At 38.2% G+C, this 19,073-nt stretch overlaps 1 long non-coding RNA gene across 1 annotated transcript; it reads right to left on the bottom strand.

The window, feature by feature from the left end:
- Positions 1–18,222: 18,222 nt before the first annotated feature.
- LOC119787349 lies at positions 18,223–18,782 on the bottom strand. Its single transcript, XR_005281312.1, has 3 exons — positions 18,723–18,782; positions 18,388–18,636; positions 18,223–18,297 (listed from the first exon to the last, which is right to left on the bottom strand). It is a non-coding gene; the product is annotated as an uncharacterized LOC119787349 (long non-coding RNA).
- Between the last annotated feature and the right edge of the window lie 291 nt (positions 18,783–19,073).

The following is a 19,073-nucleotide window of genomic DNA, read 5'->3' as shown; positions in this document are numbered from 1 at the left end:
AAATTAATGATCAAATATTAAATTAATAGGTGTTAACCAATAAACAGTCGATGAATAGAGGTAGAGTTACTGGGCTGTTGGCAGGAGTTGTTTCTGAAACTGAGTCTATGGATTATTAGACTGATGGCTTGTGAGAAGAAACTGTTCCTGAATCTGTTGTTCTTGATGTGCAATGTTCAGCGGCACCAATGAGCTGATAAACCTCAGGTTGGTAGTGTCACAGGTTTGACTGGAGGACCCAAATACAGACTCAAGCAGAAGGTGATTACTTGGGGATTTTAATAACAAAGGCTAATTAGCAGATTGGGAGCAGGTGTGAACAGAGGAGGCAAGAAGGGAGCTAGGGAAAAGGAGACTGACACAAATAAGACCAATAAGACCCAATAAAACTCAGAGATAAAACTTGAACAGAACCAAAACCATGACAGGTAGGCCAACTCAATGCCGATGACCTTCATATCATCTGGCTTTTAGATCTTCCATCTAGACACTTATAAATGAACAGATTGTAGCATCTATACTATAGTACCTGTCCTGTTTTTCGCTTATTCTTACCTCTACCTCCAACCTGAGTTAAGCTCAAAACTAAGATTTTATCATTCCAAAAAAGTTTAAAAACAATCCACTGGACTTTGTTTCCAAGGTTTGAAGACGTTTCACTTCCCCTCCAGGAAGCTTTCTCAATTCAAAAAAGGTTGAATTGAGAAAGCTTCCTCGAGGGGAAGCAAAACAGTAATACAGTAATTCACCCTTAGCTAAAAGTTTTGATGTTGTCATCATAAGCGTCTAATTTTATGTTCATTGTTAAAGCAAGTGGAGAAGTACCAGTAATGGGTCACATAAAGATCAATACTGTCCTGGTATTTCCCTAAATCACTTTTGATCAAAATACATTCAAACACTCAGTCCTCACCAAACTCTCTCCTTGCAGAGATGATATAGGGAATTCTTTCTGTAAAAGAAAATGTATCCTGGTAGATGTATTTCATTGGAGAACTTGGATTCTCTTACTGCGGGCTGCACAGTGCCGCAGTAGGTAGCGCTGCTGCCGTGCAGCAAGAAGATTTCAGCCACAATTTTTTCTACTTGGAGTTTGCATGTTCTCCCTGAGCATGCATTGGTCCTCTCCAGGTACTCCGGCTTCCTCCCTTCATCCATTTTTGTCTCTGTGTTTTGCTGCGATAGACCTGGCAAACTGTCTAGGGTGTACCCCGCCTCTCGCCCATTGACAGCCAGAGATAGTCACCAGTACCCCTGTCCCCAGCAGGGATAAGCGTGACGGAAATGGATGGATGGATGGATTTTCTCAGTTCATTTAAAAGTCAAATTTAACCTCATCATGTGGAGTGATACTTCTCTGACAATAAAGTAGGTAAAGGCCATTCATATGATTTTCCTTATAATGTATTCACAGTTCCCCCTGATAAACAAAACCTGAAGGCTCATACCGAGACAGGCAAAGATGATTTAATATACGTTTATCTGATATATGTGTGCATGCTGAGAGTACCCTAATAACACTTTGATATAACCAAAAAGGGAAAACATTTGAAGTTAATCAATCTGGACTAATTGAACATGTGGTTTCTACATGTGGGCAAGGAGCAGCTCCCACCATACTGTTCACTCTCAGCAGGGGTTATTGTTTCACAGACCATTTAACTGAAACTGTCTTTCAGGTGAATGGCTGATCAAGTAAAGACTATGAAACATTTCACATTAATTAAACACCAGAGCAGTCACATCTGCCCTGTTTTATAGGTAAAAACTGGGAAAATAAAGCTTCTTTGCTATTATTTTAAATGGATGCTTAAAATATAAGGAATCAAAACTTATAATAAAACAAGAACTCAAGACACAAACAACGTGATAGTATGTTATAGGAGAAGAAGTACTTAGAAGGCGTGTTGAGGACAGCAGAAGGATTGTGGGATGGCATCTGTCAGATCTGGAATCAGTTTATGCACCATGAGTGTAAAAAAGCCCCAGACGCATTTCTACAGATCCAGAAAATCTGAACGATGTCCTGTTTGTCCTACTTCCATCAGAAAATGGATCCAGGAGCATAGTATGAAAACAGATCAGAAACAATTTCTTACCCAAAGCTGTGATAATTATAACCCTGTAGTCAGAAACGAACATCCATTCTTACGGTATCTTCTCAGAGACAGACACCAAGCTCACACTCCAACAGACCATAAGCCCATTCCAAAGACTGTTCCATCACAAGCTGCACTTTGTGTAGATACCCTTTGCAACATTTCCATGTTCATATTGTTTTCTAAGGGTGTTTATTATTTAAACTTGTTTTATTAGTCTAATATCTTGTTTTTTGTGTCTATTTACATTCCTGGGGAGTTACTTTTAATGTTTTCAGGGTCTCGTCTAAGGATGCTAATTTTTCTTTTTCTTTAAAGCTACAGTGTGTAATTTTCAGCGACATCTAGCGGTCAGACTACAGACCGCAGCAACATGAACATCTCCCCCCCACCGCTTCTCCCCCCCAACAGTACGGCGAGCGTTACGGGACAAAATTTCTTCTACGACGTCCACATCACCTACCCTCTCAAGTGATGAGGTTTGTTTACATAGATAATTTTACAGATAGTATTTCATTAGTCTGTGTAGGGTATAGATTTCATGTAGACTTAAGATAATAAATATACCCGTTATTTTTTCTACATCGTTGTGACGTCTTGGTGAGCTGCTTTGCATGGTGATATAAACAGACGAAGTAATTGTAGTCATTAGTTTAACAGCGAGATTGTGTTCGCTGGAAGAATATATATCCCCCGTTTACAGAGTCCAAGTCATTTTGGTGGCACGGGGGTTACAACGCGAGGGAGAGGGAGAGGACGAGGGCGAAGGCAGGGAGGCCGTGCAGCTAGGGCCAGGCGAGAGAGGGGAGCCAGCGGGGTGAGAGCAGAGGAGGAAAGGCTTGAAGATCTCCAAAGGAGCCGGAGAGAAGTAACCGAGGTATATATCCAGAAAATTATTTTACAGAAAATTACTGAATCATTACCTGTGAAACGTCAGGGACGTTGCTGAATAAGTATACTGGAGAGTAACAGCATCATCACGCAGCATGTTATTGTTTTAGACAGGTCTGAGCATCCTGTACTCCAAAAACTGCAGTGATATTAGACAATTGTGTGTGTAGGATTAATTACCTGTCCAAGAGAAAACTGGCAACTTGAGCGTCACTTTGATAACCTTTTTCCTCCATCAGTGACTTCCATCGTGTAAATGCCGTGCCAATGTTGATCCGTGTTTTTTGCCGTTTCTTGTCACGCTTGCGTTTATTCTCGTCGTGTTTCCGCTTCTTAGATGACGGGGGTTCGGTGTCTGCCGCTTTTCGTTGTGATACAGAGTAGGCATGATCCTCCATTCGTCTGATGTTTGGCCACACAGTGCCAAACAGTTTGCAAAGTCACTCACGCCTGCCGCCTTGTTCACCTTTCTTGTTACTGAGGCGCAGTATACCTGCTTCTTCTTCTTCTTTGGTTTCAGGCAGACTAAACGCTTCTCAGGCATAATACTGCCATCTACTGTTCAGTACCGTCTCAGTTAATCTCTCTCAACTTGCCGTAGTTATTTTTGAGCGTCATGGGAGATCTCGCAATCGCTAGTTTGTTGCCTTTGCGCTTGCCGTAGCGCAAAGATGTCAGCCTCCATGGCTGCGAGACCCGCTCCTATGTAATTATAAATAACGAATTCTAAGGCAACGCAAATATTATGGTTAAAAGGCTGAGCTCATAGGTGATGATAAATAACATAGTTATGTATAATATATTAAATTTCTGACTTTATATGCCTGTAATTATTACACACTGTAGCTTTAAGTGATTCACTTTCTATCTGTGTGTTTTATCTTGTATTCTGAACCTGATGCCACAAGGCAATTTCATTAAAGTTCAATAAAGATTCTTGATTCTTGATAAAGTTCCTTATGTAGATGCAGATTCTAACAGGAATTCACAACCTCTGTATTTTATTTAAATAATAAATTGCACTTCATCTCAATGGGAAATCTGGTAGCAGGATCAGAAGAAACTGGTCAACATTTATTTTATATATACAGTTCATGAAGGGCCAAACAACCTTTTTTCTTTTATATCTCCATTGCTGAGAGTTATTTTCAGAAGAGGTTTGTCTTATGGTCCATGCAGTTTCTTTTCTGCCCGTTGACGCTTGAAAAATGCTGTCCTGAAGGAGAAAACAATGTGCTGCTATTACTAATACTTTATTTATAAAGCACTTTAAAACTAACAGCAGCTGTGACAATGCTGAACAGACTATGAAGAATAAACATAAAAAACATGTAACAAAAGATTATAGTAAAAAGCTTTAAAAGGAATAAGCGAAGGGGCAGAAAAGTGCAAACATGCAGGAAACCACAAAACGAGCTGAAAAAAAAAACACTGTGATGCAAACTTAAAAACACATAAGCACAAAAAAGCTAAATAAAAATGCTTCAAACAAAATAAACAAGCTGTATATAAGTGCAAACGTGCAGCTGATGGCAAAATTATCGCACTTATGATGCAAAGTCCCAAATACACAAACACCAAAAAAAAAAGAAAACAATTTTCCAAACAATAAATGCTGCCATCATAAAAAAAAAAAACTAAAGACCATTAACAAAACAATTGCAAACAAAAAAATTATGCAACCAAATGCAAAATACTGGAAGCATAAACATAATTCTGCAATAACAGAAAAAAAAAATGCAAATAGTAGAAACAGCTGAAAACTTGCTCCAAAAATAAAGAAAACAGAAACCTGCTGAATAATAGAGGGAGTTTAACAAAGAAAAAACCATATTGGACAAAATCATTTTTTTTCCCAGGAAAACAAATATAGACCTTGAGAGCTACGAGTTTTAGGAGCAAATAAAACAATTAACCAACTGAAAAAAAAAAAGTAATAATATTATCTGGTCTGTTTGGTATTTAATTACACTAGGTAAAAATTTCTTAAATTAAGTGTATTTATCCTTGATTTAAGTAGGTAAATGAGATACTTTGCCAATGGAATGAGTATTTTTACTCTTAAAATAAGATAATATTCACTTGAAATAAGACAATGCAATTAAGTTTTCTTATTTTAAGTGTAAATTATCTTGTTCCATTTGCAAAATTTCTCTTTTACCTCCTTAATCCAAGAACAAATGCACTTATTTTAAGAATAATTGACTTATCTAGATTTCGTTTTTTTTTCCAGTATAAGAGTTAAATAATATTCTTTCAGTGGAACCACTGTTGCAGGTTTTTCTATGTTTGATTTATTTGAAATTAAGAAAAAATGTAATAGTTTTAACCTCAGCCAAAAGAAAAAAATCTCAATAAAAAGTTGAGAAAAAGTTAAAACAACATTATTTCTTATAAAAATCCAGCAGATGCCTCAGATTCTAAAAATCAACATTTCGACTATAACTTTGCCAGAGTAGGTTTAAATCAAATGAAGCATATTTGATCCACAAAAAAGAATGCTACAAGGAAATGTTTAATATTACTGAAAAAGTAATTTGCTCTAGTTGCATATGATACCAGATGATACCATATGATGTCTTTATGCTTTAAAAAGGTTTCCTTTGTAGAGTTTGTTTTACCCAGTCAGCCATGTATACAGTTCCTTTAAATATGCAGAGATGTGTTTAGTTTGCTTTAAAAATTAAATATTGTGGAAAACACTTTTGCTGGTTAGATTTTCACATTGTTATAAACAAACACCTGCCTAAGCTTTACCCACCAGCTGTTCAGTGGCGTTTAAGAAGTTATTACTAAGTCTGTTGGTTAACTTGTCGGTTAAACTGAGTAACAAATTTCAAATTTTCCAAATGTACTCAAAAGGTAAAAAGTTATGAAGATACATTTTGATTTATTTTTTTTATGTCTAAAAAATATTACTTAAAATCTGTGATTTTAGTTGACTTTCTGTTTTAACTAATTAGCAGATAACTTTGTCCTTCTCTCTGCTGATCAGCTTTCCTTTCTAAAATAACATTCAAGGCACTGACTGATAAATATAATCCAAACAACCATGGTATAGATTTTTTTCTCATTTCACTGTGATTCTCTGTGTTTAGTTTCACTGATACAATATTTGGTCAATAAACCCCCAGATGCTAATGAGGAAGCTGTGTCAGTTGAATTAACATGTGTTGTAATTTGCAGAATTATCTGCAACACTTTCACTCTCTAACAAGCAGGGATTTTTTTTGTTTTTAAAGCAGATATAACAACTAGACATCACAAGCAGCAGGAGACTGTAAGCAAAAAGGGATCACTGGAGTTAGTCGCAATGAGAATAATGTTGTTTTGGTTCAAACTTAATTGCATTGTTATCGCAGCTGTGTGGAGTAAGGAAACAGCTCCCTGTGGGGGCAAAGAAAGATCTCTGAGCTGAGAGAGGAAGAAGGAGATGATGAATGGAACATTACATGAGATGAAGACACCTGTGATAAAACTGAGAGACTGTGAAGAGTGGTGGAGGCTCAATTGAGATGAAAGAAAAAAAATAAACATTGGGAAGCGCCAGTCCTACAGGTGTTTCGAATATTCACAACTTTCACAAATATTGAAGGAATCTCTGAAAGTATCTCTGTGAATTTACAACAAATGAGACACTAAATGAAATTAGCCTGAGAAAAACCAGATTCTAATATAGTTCTAAATGATAAAAAGCAAATGTTGACAGATATTTTTTTCAACAAACATCAACTGACTGAGCACTTAAACATTTATAATTGATAAAAAAGCCAATATTATGATGGGCTAAACCGTATCTGTAGTATTCCCTTTGCTTTAGAACTCACCTCATGTTGTGGGCAACATGGTAAAGGTGAGAGTGCGATCTATGACAAGTTAAAACAGATTTTTGGGAGAAAATAATTCATTTTTACAGTATATAAAATCATGCTTTCCTCATGACAGAGGAAAGAAGGACTTAGTAATCAAGAGAGTGTACTGTGGTCCTGTGGTAGCTGTGGCTAGGGCATCTATAACATGAAGCTTTGTTTGGAGAAAAACACAGGTTAGTGACCATGACAATCCAACTGAGGATGTTTATCCATGGGAGTCACCAACCTGGTTTAACAGTTCTGTCCATCTACATTGCACGCTGTAGGATCCACCCGGATGGCTGCCAGATAGGTGTGGCGGGCCTCGCCCAGAGCATCCAGATGCTGCAGCCTTGGAGAACATGCAGGAGTCCGAACCAGGTCAGGGAAACCGATCAGAACAGGAGGACTCAGGGGTCCAGCAGCCCTAAGCCTGGACAGGGATACAGATCAGAACAGGAACAGGCTGGTTCAGGGATCCAGGAATCCACAGCCAGTTCAGGCAGAACATTCAGACAGAAACAGGCACGTTCACTGGATAAGAGGCAGATCAGGATCAGGAAATCAGAAACACTGTGAGGCGCTAAAAACCTTTCTCACCACTGGCCCCCGAGAGAGCAAGATAATTGATAGCTGGATGCGAGTTACTTAAATAGAGGCAGAAGCAGGCGGATCAGATGAGCAGAAATTAACAACCTGGCAGTTAAGAGTTAGACAGGTGAAGGAAATGAGCAATTAAGCCAGCTATCAGCACCAAGATCATGATAGCTACATAATGCAGAATCTTTCTATACAAGTCATAGGTTTGTCATGATACTAAAATATCAAACCCAGTTTTCATGGTCCTGGCTCTGAAGGTTGGTCTTTCCATCCACCCCTGCTCACCTGTCTAATTGGCCGCGCTGCTGATTATCGCCAATCTGTTTCACCTGGTTCCAGCATGGATCTATGCTGTTTGCTTTCCTGCCATCAGCGCCAGATTATGTGAGCTGTGGTGAGAGTAACTCTAGCCATTAAGTGATTCTCATCTATTCCTCTGATTCTGACCTGTTGTCCTGTTGTCTTTGCCCTTGTCTGCTCTGTCTGTTTTTTTATTTTTACAGTTTTTCCTGGATTTTGCTGATTGACTGAACTTTGTATCAGATCAGTGACTTTTGCTCCAAGCCATGATCAGCCCGACATTCCTGTCACCAACCTGTTTTTCCTAGAAAGCAGGGCGTTAGCAGAGCATCCGCCCTGCTAACGCCCAGCCTCTCGCTGTAATCCTTTATGTTTGAAAATAAGTCCTGTTGAAAATCGTCCTGGTCTGTCTGTCTGAATATCGGGTCCTAGTTTCTGAGGTCATCACATTAAAATCGATCCCCAGGAAAACATTCGATACACAATAACTTTCTTCAAATAATAACAAAAAAACTAAAGCCATAAAAATATTTTTTAATAAAGATGACAAACTCAACTTTTTCAGTCTTAACATGAAAAAGTCTTTCTCAAGGGAAACATAAGTGTGCAGATAAGTGCAACAGTACTTTGATTCACACAAATTAAACGTGACAGGGTTAATATATTATTGAGTGTGGTTTACATAAAAGAGAGAGATAGAGGCATCCTAGTAATGGTGACTCCACCTATCCTGGCACAGTGGCTGTTGTACCTTTATATCATGTCATCAGAAAGCAATATTGCACAATTAACACACAGACTTCACTTAGTTATATTTGATGTACTTAAGTTTTACTTACGAAAGATTTAAAAATGTTTTTAAGAGCTAAAATATGTGGTATGATAAAAAAGGTGTCTAATCACAAATATATGGCCACAATAATTGCAGGAGTTGTCAGAGATAAAACTAAGAAGCAGGTGTGCCTTTTTAAAACCAATACAAGCTGGAGAAAAAAATCTTAGAGAGATATGAATTGAACAATGTAATTACTGTGAGCATATAAATACAACAAGTTACATTTCCACAAGGACAATGACCTTAGAATGTGGCCTGACAGTCCCGTCACTCACTGAAGTGACGTCTTGTTGTTAAGTTCAATGACACAGATGCAAGCAGCCAACCTGTTCTCTGGGTGTTAAACATGACTTATCAACCTTGTGAGAAAATGTGCAGCTTTTCCAAAGCTGAAGTATATCCCAGAAAAAAAAACAAAAAAAAACAAAACAGAAAAAAATAGTTTGCATTTATTTAACTGTTGTAGAATACTGCAAAACATATTGTCTTATATTACCACCTCATCTAATAATATCAGCTTGAACTCAAATTTAATCTTTTCTTGTGGAATGAATTTGCAACAATTTTAATTTCATAATTTAATCTCAATAAATTATTATTCTGTTTATTTATCATGGAAATTTTGTTTTAGCATACCATACACCTCCATGTTGTGCTTCTTACCCTTTATGTATATACAGTATAAGGCTGTACAGATTTTTATTCACACAGGTCATGGGTGGTTGATTTTAGCTGTAAGCGGTTTTTGCTCAGATATCCAGGAGTCTTTACAAATTGTTAAAGCAGGTAAATTTTATGAAAGTATTGGTAAAATATGCATTTTTTTAAACTTCATAAATGAAGTCATTAAAATGCATTAAATATGTGCTAAAATGCTTCAGATTTGATGAGTATGTTGCGCTTTAATCAGCTGTTATTTCTCCCCTCGGAAGTGAGCTACCCTCCGATCTGAAGCAGCAGAACTCGGCTCCCTGTTCAGCTTTGAGCCTCGGTCTGTTGAAGTAAGCAGTGAGAAAGTAGAGCCTTATTAGATAAAACGACATATACATCACTTTCAGTGAGGCAAAACCTCATAGGGGTCTATGGAGCAGGGGCGGGTCATGAACCTGGCTGCTCATGCTGATTGGCCATCATAATTAAGGATTTTTGACTGACAGTGGCCAGACAGCGAGGAGGTTTTCCTCACCAGTCAATAAGGAAAAGTGGTAATTCACTGAAAACAGTCATTATTGTGCTAAACTCTTGCCGTGGTTTTTGGAGTTTATTATTTCAGAGCGCTTCACAACAGCTAATTTCACCCGTTGTGTTTTATGTGTTTCAACATTTATTAATGCAATACGTGACGTTTGAATTTAATTAACACCATAGAGCCTCCACTGTTTTTGAGAGCAGCAGATGCTGCTGGATATAGATGAAGCACAGTCACGTGACCGCTCTCTGTTTATAAACTACCGTACCTATATGCATAAAAAACACCTACGTGTGCCGTGATAATACAGTGAGATATTTACTGCAGGATGGAATGCAAAACGAGGACGAATCTGCAGAACCAACATATGTTGGACATTTAGATGGGGAATTAAAACAGTGGAACACGGCAAAATGTTCCTTTGTTGGTGTGATAGATGCCTAAAAATTTGCCTGCCTGCTTTCTTTCGGTGATTCAAGACTGCCGTCCATTTGACATTCCCGACTTCACTGACCACGACTTGTATAATTATTTGCTGAATCGCCAGTCTTACTTATCAGCAATAGCACTGAATGCTTATAAAAGTTTAGACATCTATTTTGCAGGAAAGAGCTACTGGAAGGAGTGGATCGATGTGGACGTGGCGTACGTTGCACTAGATGTAAAAATTAACCTTTTAAGAAAGGATCGCTACAAATTCTACTAGCTATAGTTTGTTAACAGCTCTGTCTCTTCAGGGCAGCCACCCGTCTTGGTCGCCTTAAAGACCTTAAAGCTGCCATCCTTTCCTTTCTTCCATGTTGGTTGGTACACAGATATACTAAGCATGAGGTGACATGTTTTTGTCGGTGTTTTCAAGGTAATATGGAGAAGAACTGCAATCTTACTGGTGAAGTTCTATGCATGCAAGGTTTGTTTTCCTGTCTAAGGAGGAGGAGGAGGATTTACATGTGTCACGTGATTAGCTGACATCAGCTCATAAGCGTCGTTAGACCTATTTAAGGGTGGCTGAAGCCACCCTTTCTTTGGCATTAGCCACCCTATAATTATTTTGCGATTTTAAAAAATATATTTTTTTTTTCTGTATTTATTTTTTCCTCATATTTTCCCAAAACAAATGCAGTAAAGCACCGAATAAAAGCCATAAAGAAGACAAGTTAATCTGAACAATCATAGGCGTAACTTCCTTAAGGACTGGTGTGGACATGTCCCCACCAATATTTTGTACACGTATTTTGCTTTCGGTGCTGTGTATATCTGATTAAACCCCCATTCATGCCGCTCCTCAGAAAGAAAATAAAAAAAGTTCTCCCCGCTGCTCACCGTCCACAAACCCCGACAAAAAAAACTCAGAAAAAAGAATCTGTTGCCTCTCGCTTTCTCCCCATCACCCCCCTCCAACCTCTCCCCATAACATTTGAATTGAAGATATCCGCGGGTGACGGGTCGGGTTCGGTAGTCATCCTAACGGGTTCGGGCGGGTGCGGGTTAGTAAAACTCGACCCATGCAGGTCTCTAAGCTACAATACATTCAGTATCGTTGCCATAGAAACAGACAACAGCGCCAATATATCAGAATTATACTAAAACACACGCAAATAATTTCCCACATAAAAAACAGGACTTTCAGTCCATGACAGTTTTCCGTTTTTAGAGGGTTGTTTATTTTGCGTTTATTAAGTGATGGCTGTGGTATATTAGCTTTCACTGCTATAAGCTTTCGCAGCAGTGATTGATTAATTTAAACACCTGCTCTACTGATGGTCTATCGGAGTTGGTGTTTAGGTCGAACATAAAGAACACCTTTTATTTGAAGCTTCTTGTAGCTACTGTTTTAATCCCGGCTTTACTTAAAACTTTTTCCTGACTTTGATAGTGTTGCCATTCAGTAGCAAGCACTGCGCCCCTTTTTCTTTTATATGTACACGTTCATTTAAGATTTAGCGTGTTAAGTTGACAACTCATGAGCAAGCTGCTTTTTGCAATCTAGCAGGAAGGTAAGGATAGGATCTTGCAGGTGTGACGTCACTCTGCAGGGGGTCCAAAGATAAAAGATTTAAACAATTTTGGCATTGGAATTTCAGATTTAAGGGAGTTAGAAAGTTCACTTAGTAAAAGTGCAAATAATAAATCTGATTACCGATTACTTTTAAGCTGGTTGAACATACTGCGACAGACTGGTGACCTGTCCAGGGTGATCCCACCTCACACCCAGAACGTGGCTAGAGATATGCACCAGCACCTCCTGATCCCACTGAGGGATAAGGTTAAAGAAAATGGATGGTTGAACATGGTCCGCTCTCCCAGATTCTATCAAATCAGTATTGATACCCTCAGGGGCGGATTTAGGAAATTTGGGGCCCTAGGCAAAGACAGGCAGGGGGGGTAGTAAATAAGGCAGAGGAGTGGCCAGAGAGAATGGGATTGAAGGTCAGTCTGTTGTTTCTTTTTATGCCACCCTCACGTGCTATAAAAGAAAACTGCAACTGATTTAATCTTTAAAACATCACTCACAGTTTGTTTTCAAAGTGTAATTTAATCATGCAATTTTTAGTCTTCCATTCTTCAGCATTTTTCTGTTTTATAGTTCCTGATTTTTTTGTTGTACTATTTTTTTCTGCAAGCTATTATTAAAGATATTCTCACTGGACAGTGTTTGACACAGTTGGAGTTGGGTACTGCAGGGCATGTTGACGTACAGTACATGCACACCACTGGCCCGGCTTGTAAATCAGATACTGGATAACATCACAGAGGATGGTGTGTGATGTCACACTGTACCCCATCTTAAAGGATACTCTTCAAATTTTTGTTTCTTTTATTTATCTATATGGGAAATAATTTATCATTGTTATTGGTCCTTTAAGTAACTACATAAAAAATGCCTGCAACTGCATAAAAAATGGTTTTTAGGGTCCAAACTCCATAAAGCTGGAGTAGAGAATCTCTACATCCAACCACCAACCTTCAAAACCACGTCATACCCTTTGTTTGGACTGACATGATTCAAGCACAGGATAAGAACAGCACACAGTGGTTAACTTTACTGCACAACTATCATTTTATGTTCTTCTGTTGACTTGTTACAATATGAAAAATTTCCCAATAAGTGGGAGACGCTTGAAGAAGGGATCTTATAGTTCTCATCATAGAAGCTTCAACACCTTTGTTTATAAAGTTAGCGCTTGGCCTGTTTTCCAGTGTAGTCCTGTTTCTCTTACTGTGATGAACTCTATGGGCCGGATCTATCAATGGTTTGCGTGTATAAAAACGTGAGCTATTTCACTGCGCACGCTAAAAAATGTACAAACTGATCTATCAACAGCGTGCTAAAAGGATTTGGTCTTTAAAACTCTTATCCATTTAGTACTTTTTCTGCAATGAATATGCAATATGGGGCGTTTACACGCAAAAGTGCGTCTTGTGGGAGGAGAACATGTAAATATATTAATTTAACACTCGCAAAGTGATTTATCAAACCTGAAAGCAATTTTGCTAACGGTATCTGACTCTATATTTAACATGTTTCAAAAGAATATGCAAATGGTCTGTATGCGTAATTGCGCACACATGGCAGCGGTTATTGTCGCAAAAAGGAGACATCGAAATGAAGCAAGGAGACGCAGAGAACGCATTTTTTCACTCTGTGTGAATATTTTTGGAATGAACGAGGAAACGATCATCAAAACATATCGTTTATCCAGCATTGCCATTTTGGAGCTGTTGGGGGAACTCCGAATGGATTTGGAGCCAGCCACAAGGAGGACCCACGCAATACCAGATATCACAAAACTCCTTGCAACATTGCACTTTTTTGCATCTGGGATCTCCCAATCTCGTTTTTCAGAAGTGCTGTCCGACGTTCTAAATGCCATGTCGCCCTGACGCCCTATCGGAGAACCCCTGCGCCTGTGGAGCAACATGCCAATGCTGCGTGGATGCGTATGCGCAGTCATCTTATCCAGTCAGTAGGGATGGGAATCGAAAACCGGTTCCTGTTCAGAACCGGTTCCGTATTTTCCGATTCCATGGCATCGTTTGGCAGCTCGCTGAACGATTCTTTTTTCGATTCCCGCAGCAACAGAGCCTAGAGCGTCGGCTCTGGGGAGCACGACTTACGTCACGTTTTTTACGCAAGTTACGTAAGTTACGCAAGTTACGCAAGTTGGAAGAACTATTCGAGGAGGAAGACAACGAGCTGTGGTCACTTTGTGAATCAAAGCCCCGTCTTTCCTTAGCCCAGAGGGTAGATCAGGAAATCCAGCTCTATAAAAGCTTGCCCTCCATCCCCTGCAGGGATAGCGCCACACTGTGGTGGTGGAACAAGCAAGATACGCTGCCCTTGCAATCTGGACTGGCTGAAAACTACCTCTGTGTGCAGGCTTCCTCCACCCCATCTGAGAGGGTGTTCTCCACGGCTGGAGACACCTTAAGCACTGAAAGATCCTGTATCCTTCCAGAAAAAGCAGATATGCTCGTCTTTCTGCAAAAGAACTGTTAATTTTCCCTACTACTGTTTTATAATTAGTATTTTTTGTTATTTAAAATAGGTTATTATCCAATCATTTGTTATTAGACATTGTTGGTTATTAAGTTTGTTCTTGTATTCATTTTTCATTTAAACACAGATGTTACTCCAGTTTCACATTTCCTGTGGACATCTTGATCTTGTTGAGTTTGTAACATTGTGCAATAGTTAAGTAAACAAAGTTGATGCTGATAATCAAACTGTTTGTTCTCCTTTTCCCCCCAAATTGGAATCGAAAAAAGAATCGATAAAGAATCGAATCGTTTCATAGAATCTAAAAGGGAATCGGAATCGTGAAAATCTTTTCAATTCCCAACCCTACCAGTCAGCGACATACCACCTCTTGAGGCATAAAGGTTGCCAAAGTTTATTTATATATATATATATATATATATATATATATATATATATATATATATATATATATATATATATATATATATATATATATATATATATATATATATATATATATATTTTATTTTATTTTATTTTATTTTATTTTTTTTTTTGGAGGGGTTGGGGGTGTCACTGTACAAACTACAAACTACTTTGCCGCAAACCACAAAACGCGCAAAACCCTCATTTAAATAGGGCGTCTCCAACAGTTTTGCACCTGCCACCCGTTACGCAATCGCTCTTGTTAAATCACCCGCAAACCATGGTTCAGCCCCTCGCGCAAAATTCCAGTTTGCGAGCGCAAATTACTGCACGCAAAATTGGATCTTGATAAATCCAGCCCTATGTGTTCACTTCATCCTCTGACATGGTAGTCGGAGTTCCTCTTCGCTCAAAGCTTTGTGGTAATGATTGTTGTCGAGTCAGTGAGTCGATGCCATCAGCTGGTTTTCTTAATATATATAAAACTTTGAAACATTCTGACTGTATGATCTGGTTGAATTGTCTCTGCAAAGTGTCTAGAGATGATATGTGTTCTGAATTGGTGCAATAGAAATAAACTGAATTGAATTGACTTAAAGCTAACTAAAGCCATTAAAAAAAAACTGAAACAAAGAAAACCTTTTTAACTAAAATAAAATAAAAAGTCTAATTAAAAGGAAAAGAACTAACTAACTAAAGTTGTACTGTGTGTTTATAAAACCAACTAAAACATTCAAAAATTGCAATTACAATACCTAAATTACATACCAATGGTTTTCAGACTTTCAAAATAACAGAACACTGTACTTTTTGCCTAAAGGACACTGCTATATTCAGCTGTGATTAAACCAGTGTTTAATAAATATATATTTTGTTGATTTTTCAATCAGTTATATGCACACAGTTTCATTAACAAAAATTAAATTAAATTCTGTTTATCTATATAGCGCCAATTCACAACAAATGTAAACTTAAGCCACTCTGACATTTTTGAATCCTGCAACAAAATCAACTAAAGTATGGTAAAACTAGTACAACAACTAATAAAAAAGCTAAAAATAAGCACTTTAAAAAAAATAGTAACTAAAAGCAAACTAGCGAATTCATTCTAAAAAACGATTTCAAACTTACTGAACAAGAAACAAAGTGCTTTAAACTAAAAAAATCAACCACACCACTCAATCAAGGAGTTAAAGAAGTTTCCAAGCACGTGGCACCAAACTTAATCATTAAAGCAATCTAGAGTGCTCTGTACACAAGGAATCCCGCACATATTCTATTGTCTTTCTGTATAAACAGTAGTTACTGTAATTTAACCATGATAAGACTTTGAATTTGAAATTTGTTTCTTTTTCCTTAGTTGACATGCTTAAGGATTATTAGTAAAAATCTAATAAACTCAATGAGATACTTTACACTTTTCCTCAATATTGTCATTGACACTAAACACCACGCAAGGGGTTTCCTTTAACCAAAAGGATACATGCTGCATCATTTTTGCAGCCTAAAAATACAGCTATGGTCTCCTGGCAACCAGCACAAACAAGTCTGTGCACGATTTGGAGGTGTGTGCACATCTTCACCTTAAGGGATCCTACAAAGTAATTGAAACTCATTCCACACTGATTTCTTTGTGCCAGAGCCCTAAGGTGGATTAATGTTTTTTGACTTGGAGAGTGGGGATTGTTAATCACAGAATCCTTTTGGTTAAAACAAGATCATTGGTCTTAATCAAAGCAATCTGCATCTTAGCAAAGAACTGGAGCCCACTCCTCAGTGTTACAGATGTGATGAGGCTGCCTTGAAATGACCCTATGTAAAAAGTCCTGCTGTAAATACCTTATTGTCAGGACACTCTGGTCCCACAGAATGGATTCAATGTTATTGCAAACACACACCATAAAGCTACCTAATGCTTTACCCAGCACCCTAATATGCTGCAAACACAATAGCAAAACATCCTAAATTAACCATGGAAGATGGATGGAAATGTCATCTTTTTCACTCACTAGAGAGCTCACTTTGTACCATTTGTGTAAATGAGTAAAATTAAAAGTTATTCACATAAACACACACTTCAAAAATTATGTTGCAGTTTGTCAGGGTCACATTCTTTCATGTAGGTCTCAATTTAACTAGCAAAATTAAGTTTTAACACAGGACCTTTTTGTGAGTAGTAAATGAATAAAACAATAAAAAAGTAGATAGCAAAGCAGGGTTATTCACAGGGCAGTCTTCACGATGCATTTAAATGTAGTCAGTGCTTAGCAGATCTGATTTAAGGTCTAATCCAGTTTAGGACTTAGTTGCAATAATTGACATTGTGTGAAATCCCTTGGATTTTTGAGACCTTTGGAGAATCTGGTTAGACTGCCTCAGGAAGACAGAAGCATGTAAATATGACAGATAAATATAGCTTAAAACAGCTAATCAGCATTTAGTGGAACATACCCATTTATTTATGTATTTATTTTCAAAAAGAGAAGGCTGTAATAGAAATGGAATAACATTTGACCATTAAGCTTTGGGTAAAAAGGGAAGAAAGTGTGTCTTTTGTGAAAGCATGATTTTCCTCGGCCTATTTGTTAGATGAAATATTTAGATTGTGCCTTTTCTTGGCCTAATAGGAGTGAGTTTAGACAAATCGTGTACCAGCCTCTAGGCTGCGATGTTTAAAGTAGGGGTGACAGAAAACAGTTGCCTCCTTACTCTAGACAAGGGTGAAATATAGATAACATGTCCTCTTAGGTGCTTAAGGCTCCCTCATGCTGTGAGCAGAAGACAGTTTTTGGCCAGTGAAAGATATATTAACTTAACAGGGAATGTCCTTGATCAACTGAAGTTGTTTTGCTTCTATGTGCAAGTGTGAGAAAGTTCTTTATGCAGGGGCTGGGATGGTTCCATGGGAGAAAGTGTGTGTTGAGATTTTGTAAGGTAAAAATGTGTGTGCTGGGATTTCCCCACTCAGAGCTTTTCTCTCTACGGATGTAAAATAAATCTGTATTTTTGCAAAAATTGCCTCTGTCTGTGCTTCCAAAAGTTTGTACTTTCAATGCTGCATATTTGTTTAAAACAAGCTTATTTTCACTAAGTGAATTCACTCACAACAGAGAAGCCAGAAATTTCACTCAGGTAAAAGTTAAAAAGTACAATTCTGTAAAAGTACTCCTCAAAGTATTTTTTTCCAAAAGCTACTTAAGTGAATGTAACTGAGTAAATACAACTAGTTACTACCCACCTCTGTACCTATCAAACCACGTCCCAAACAGCCCCATACATGTTCTTAAGTGTCACTTCTTTAGTATTGAACGTCTTGTAAAAACAAAACTGTCCTTAGCATGTATTTTTGAGGATGACAGTTAATTTGCATCAAGTGTGTTAAAAGCATGAAAACTTTAAAATTGCGTATTTTAGTTTTATTTCAGCCCAATTAAAAAAGGTGGTCTAAATTATAGAATTATATATTCTAATTATAGGTAGAAAGAAGTGTCATGATCGGTTTAAGGAATCTGACCCACATGCAGAGAAACCACTCAGAGAACATGGAGAAAAGTTTAACAGGTTTATTTGATGTAATGTAAACAGAAGTAGGATCTGGAACTCAGTGGACTGGTGAACCGGAACTGGAAAGTCAGAAGGGGAGATCACAGAGATCAGTTCAGGGACCGTAGGAAATTTTACTGCGGCTTGAATAATGCTGGAGAGGGACTCACGTTTGAGGGGGCTCTTGTCAATCCTTGAATCCAGTCAATGTGGGGGTAATCCAGAGAAGGGGGGAACTCATTGGAGAGCGGCCAGGTAGACATTTGTTGGACCCAGAGGAGTAATGGAGCGGACTGTCACTTGGATTTCCGATGGGAACTTGAACGGATCATGTGGAGGTTTTCCCCTGCTCAGTGCATTATCAGTAATTCCTTCCATAGGGAGATGGTCCAGGCATTCAGTTTTCACAGGAAAGCTTCCTGTCGAAGAGAAAAGACAAAAACACATTCAACTCAGAGAAACAAAGCTAGGTTAGACTCTGCTAATCTCAGCTTGGCTAGAGTACCCAAAACACACTGGCCTCGAGGTAGTGACAGCCCACTGCTCAAATACTCCTCCAGTAATGAACCAACGAGCCACAGGTGTGCAGGGAGGCCCAACGAGGACAGGGCACCACCTGGTGGTGGAGAGAGAAGAAACACACAAACAACCCACAAAAACTGGATTCATAACAAGAAGAATGGAAATCAACACAACAAAACTTTTCCTTGATCCGTTTTGTCATAAAAACTGGTTTTGATGTTACGTAGGGAAATAGGTGTTACATGCTCAGGATATTTAGCCAAGCCAAATCAATTTGTTTGGGTGTGCTCTTGCAACACCTGGCTACAAGGCACTCCTTAAAAATATGACCTAC

The sequence above is a fragment of the Cyprinodon tularosa genome, unplaced genomic scaffold (genome assembly GCF_016077235.1).
Source record: "Cyprinodon tularosa strain WSP-4 unplaced genomic scaffold, ASM1607723v1 ctg295, whole genome shotgun sequence".
Classification (NCBI taxonomy): domain Eukaryota; kingdom Metazoa; phylum Chordata; class Actinopteri; order Cyprinodontiformes; family Cyprinodontidae; genus Cyprinodon; species Cyprinodon tularosa.
Note: the sequence above shows the minus strand (reverse complement) of the source record. Positions and strands in the feature narration are given on the sequence as shown.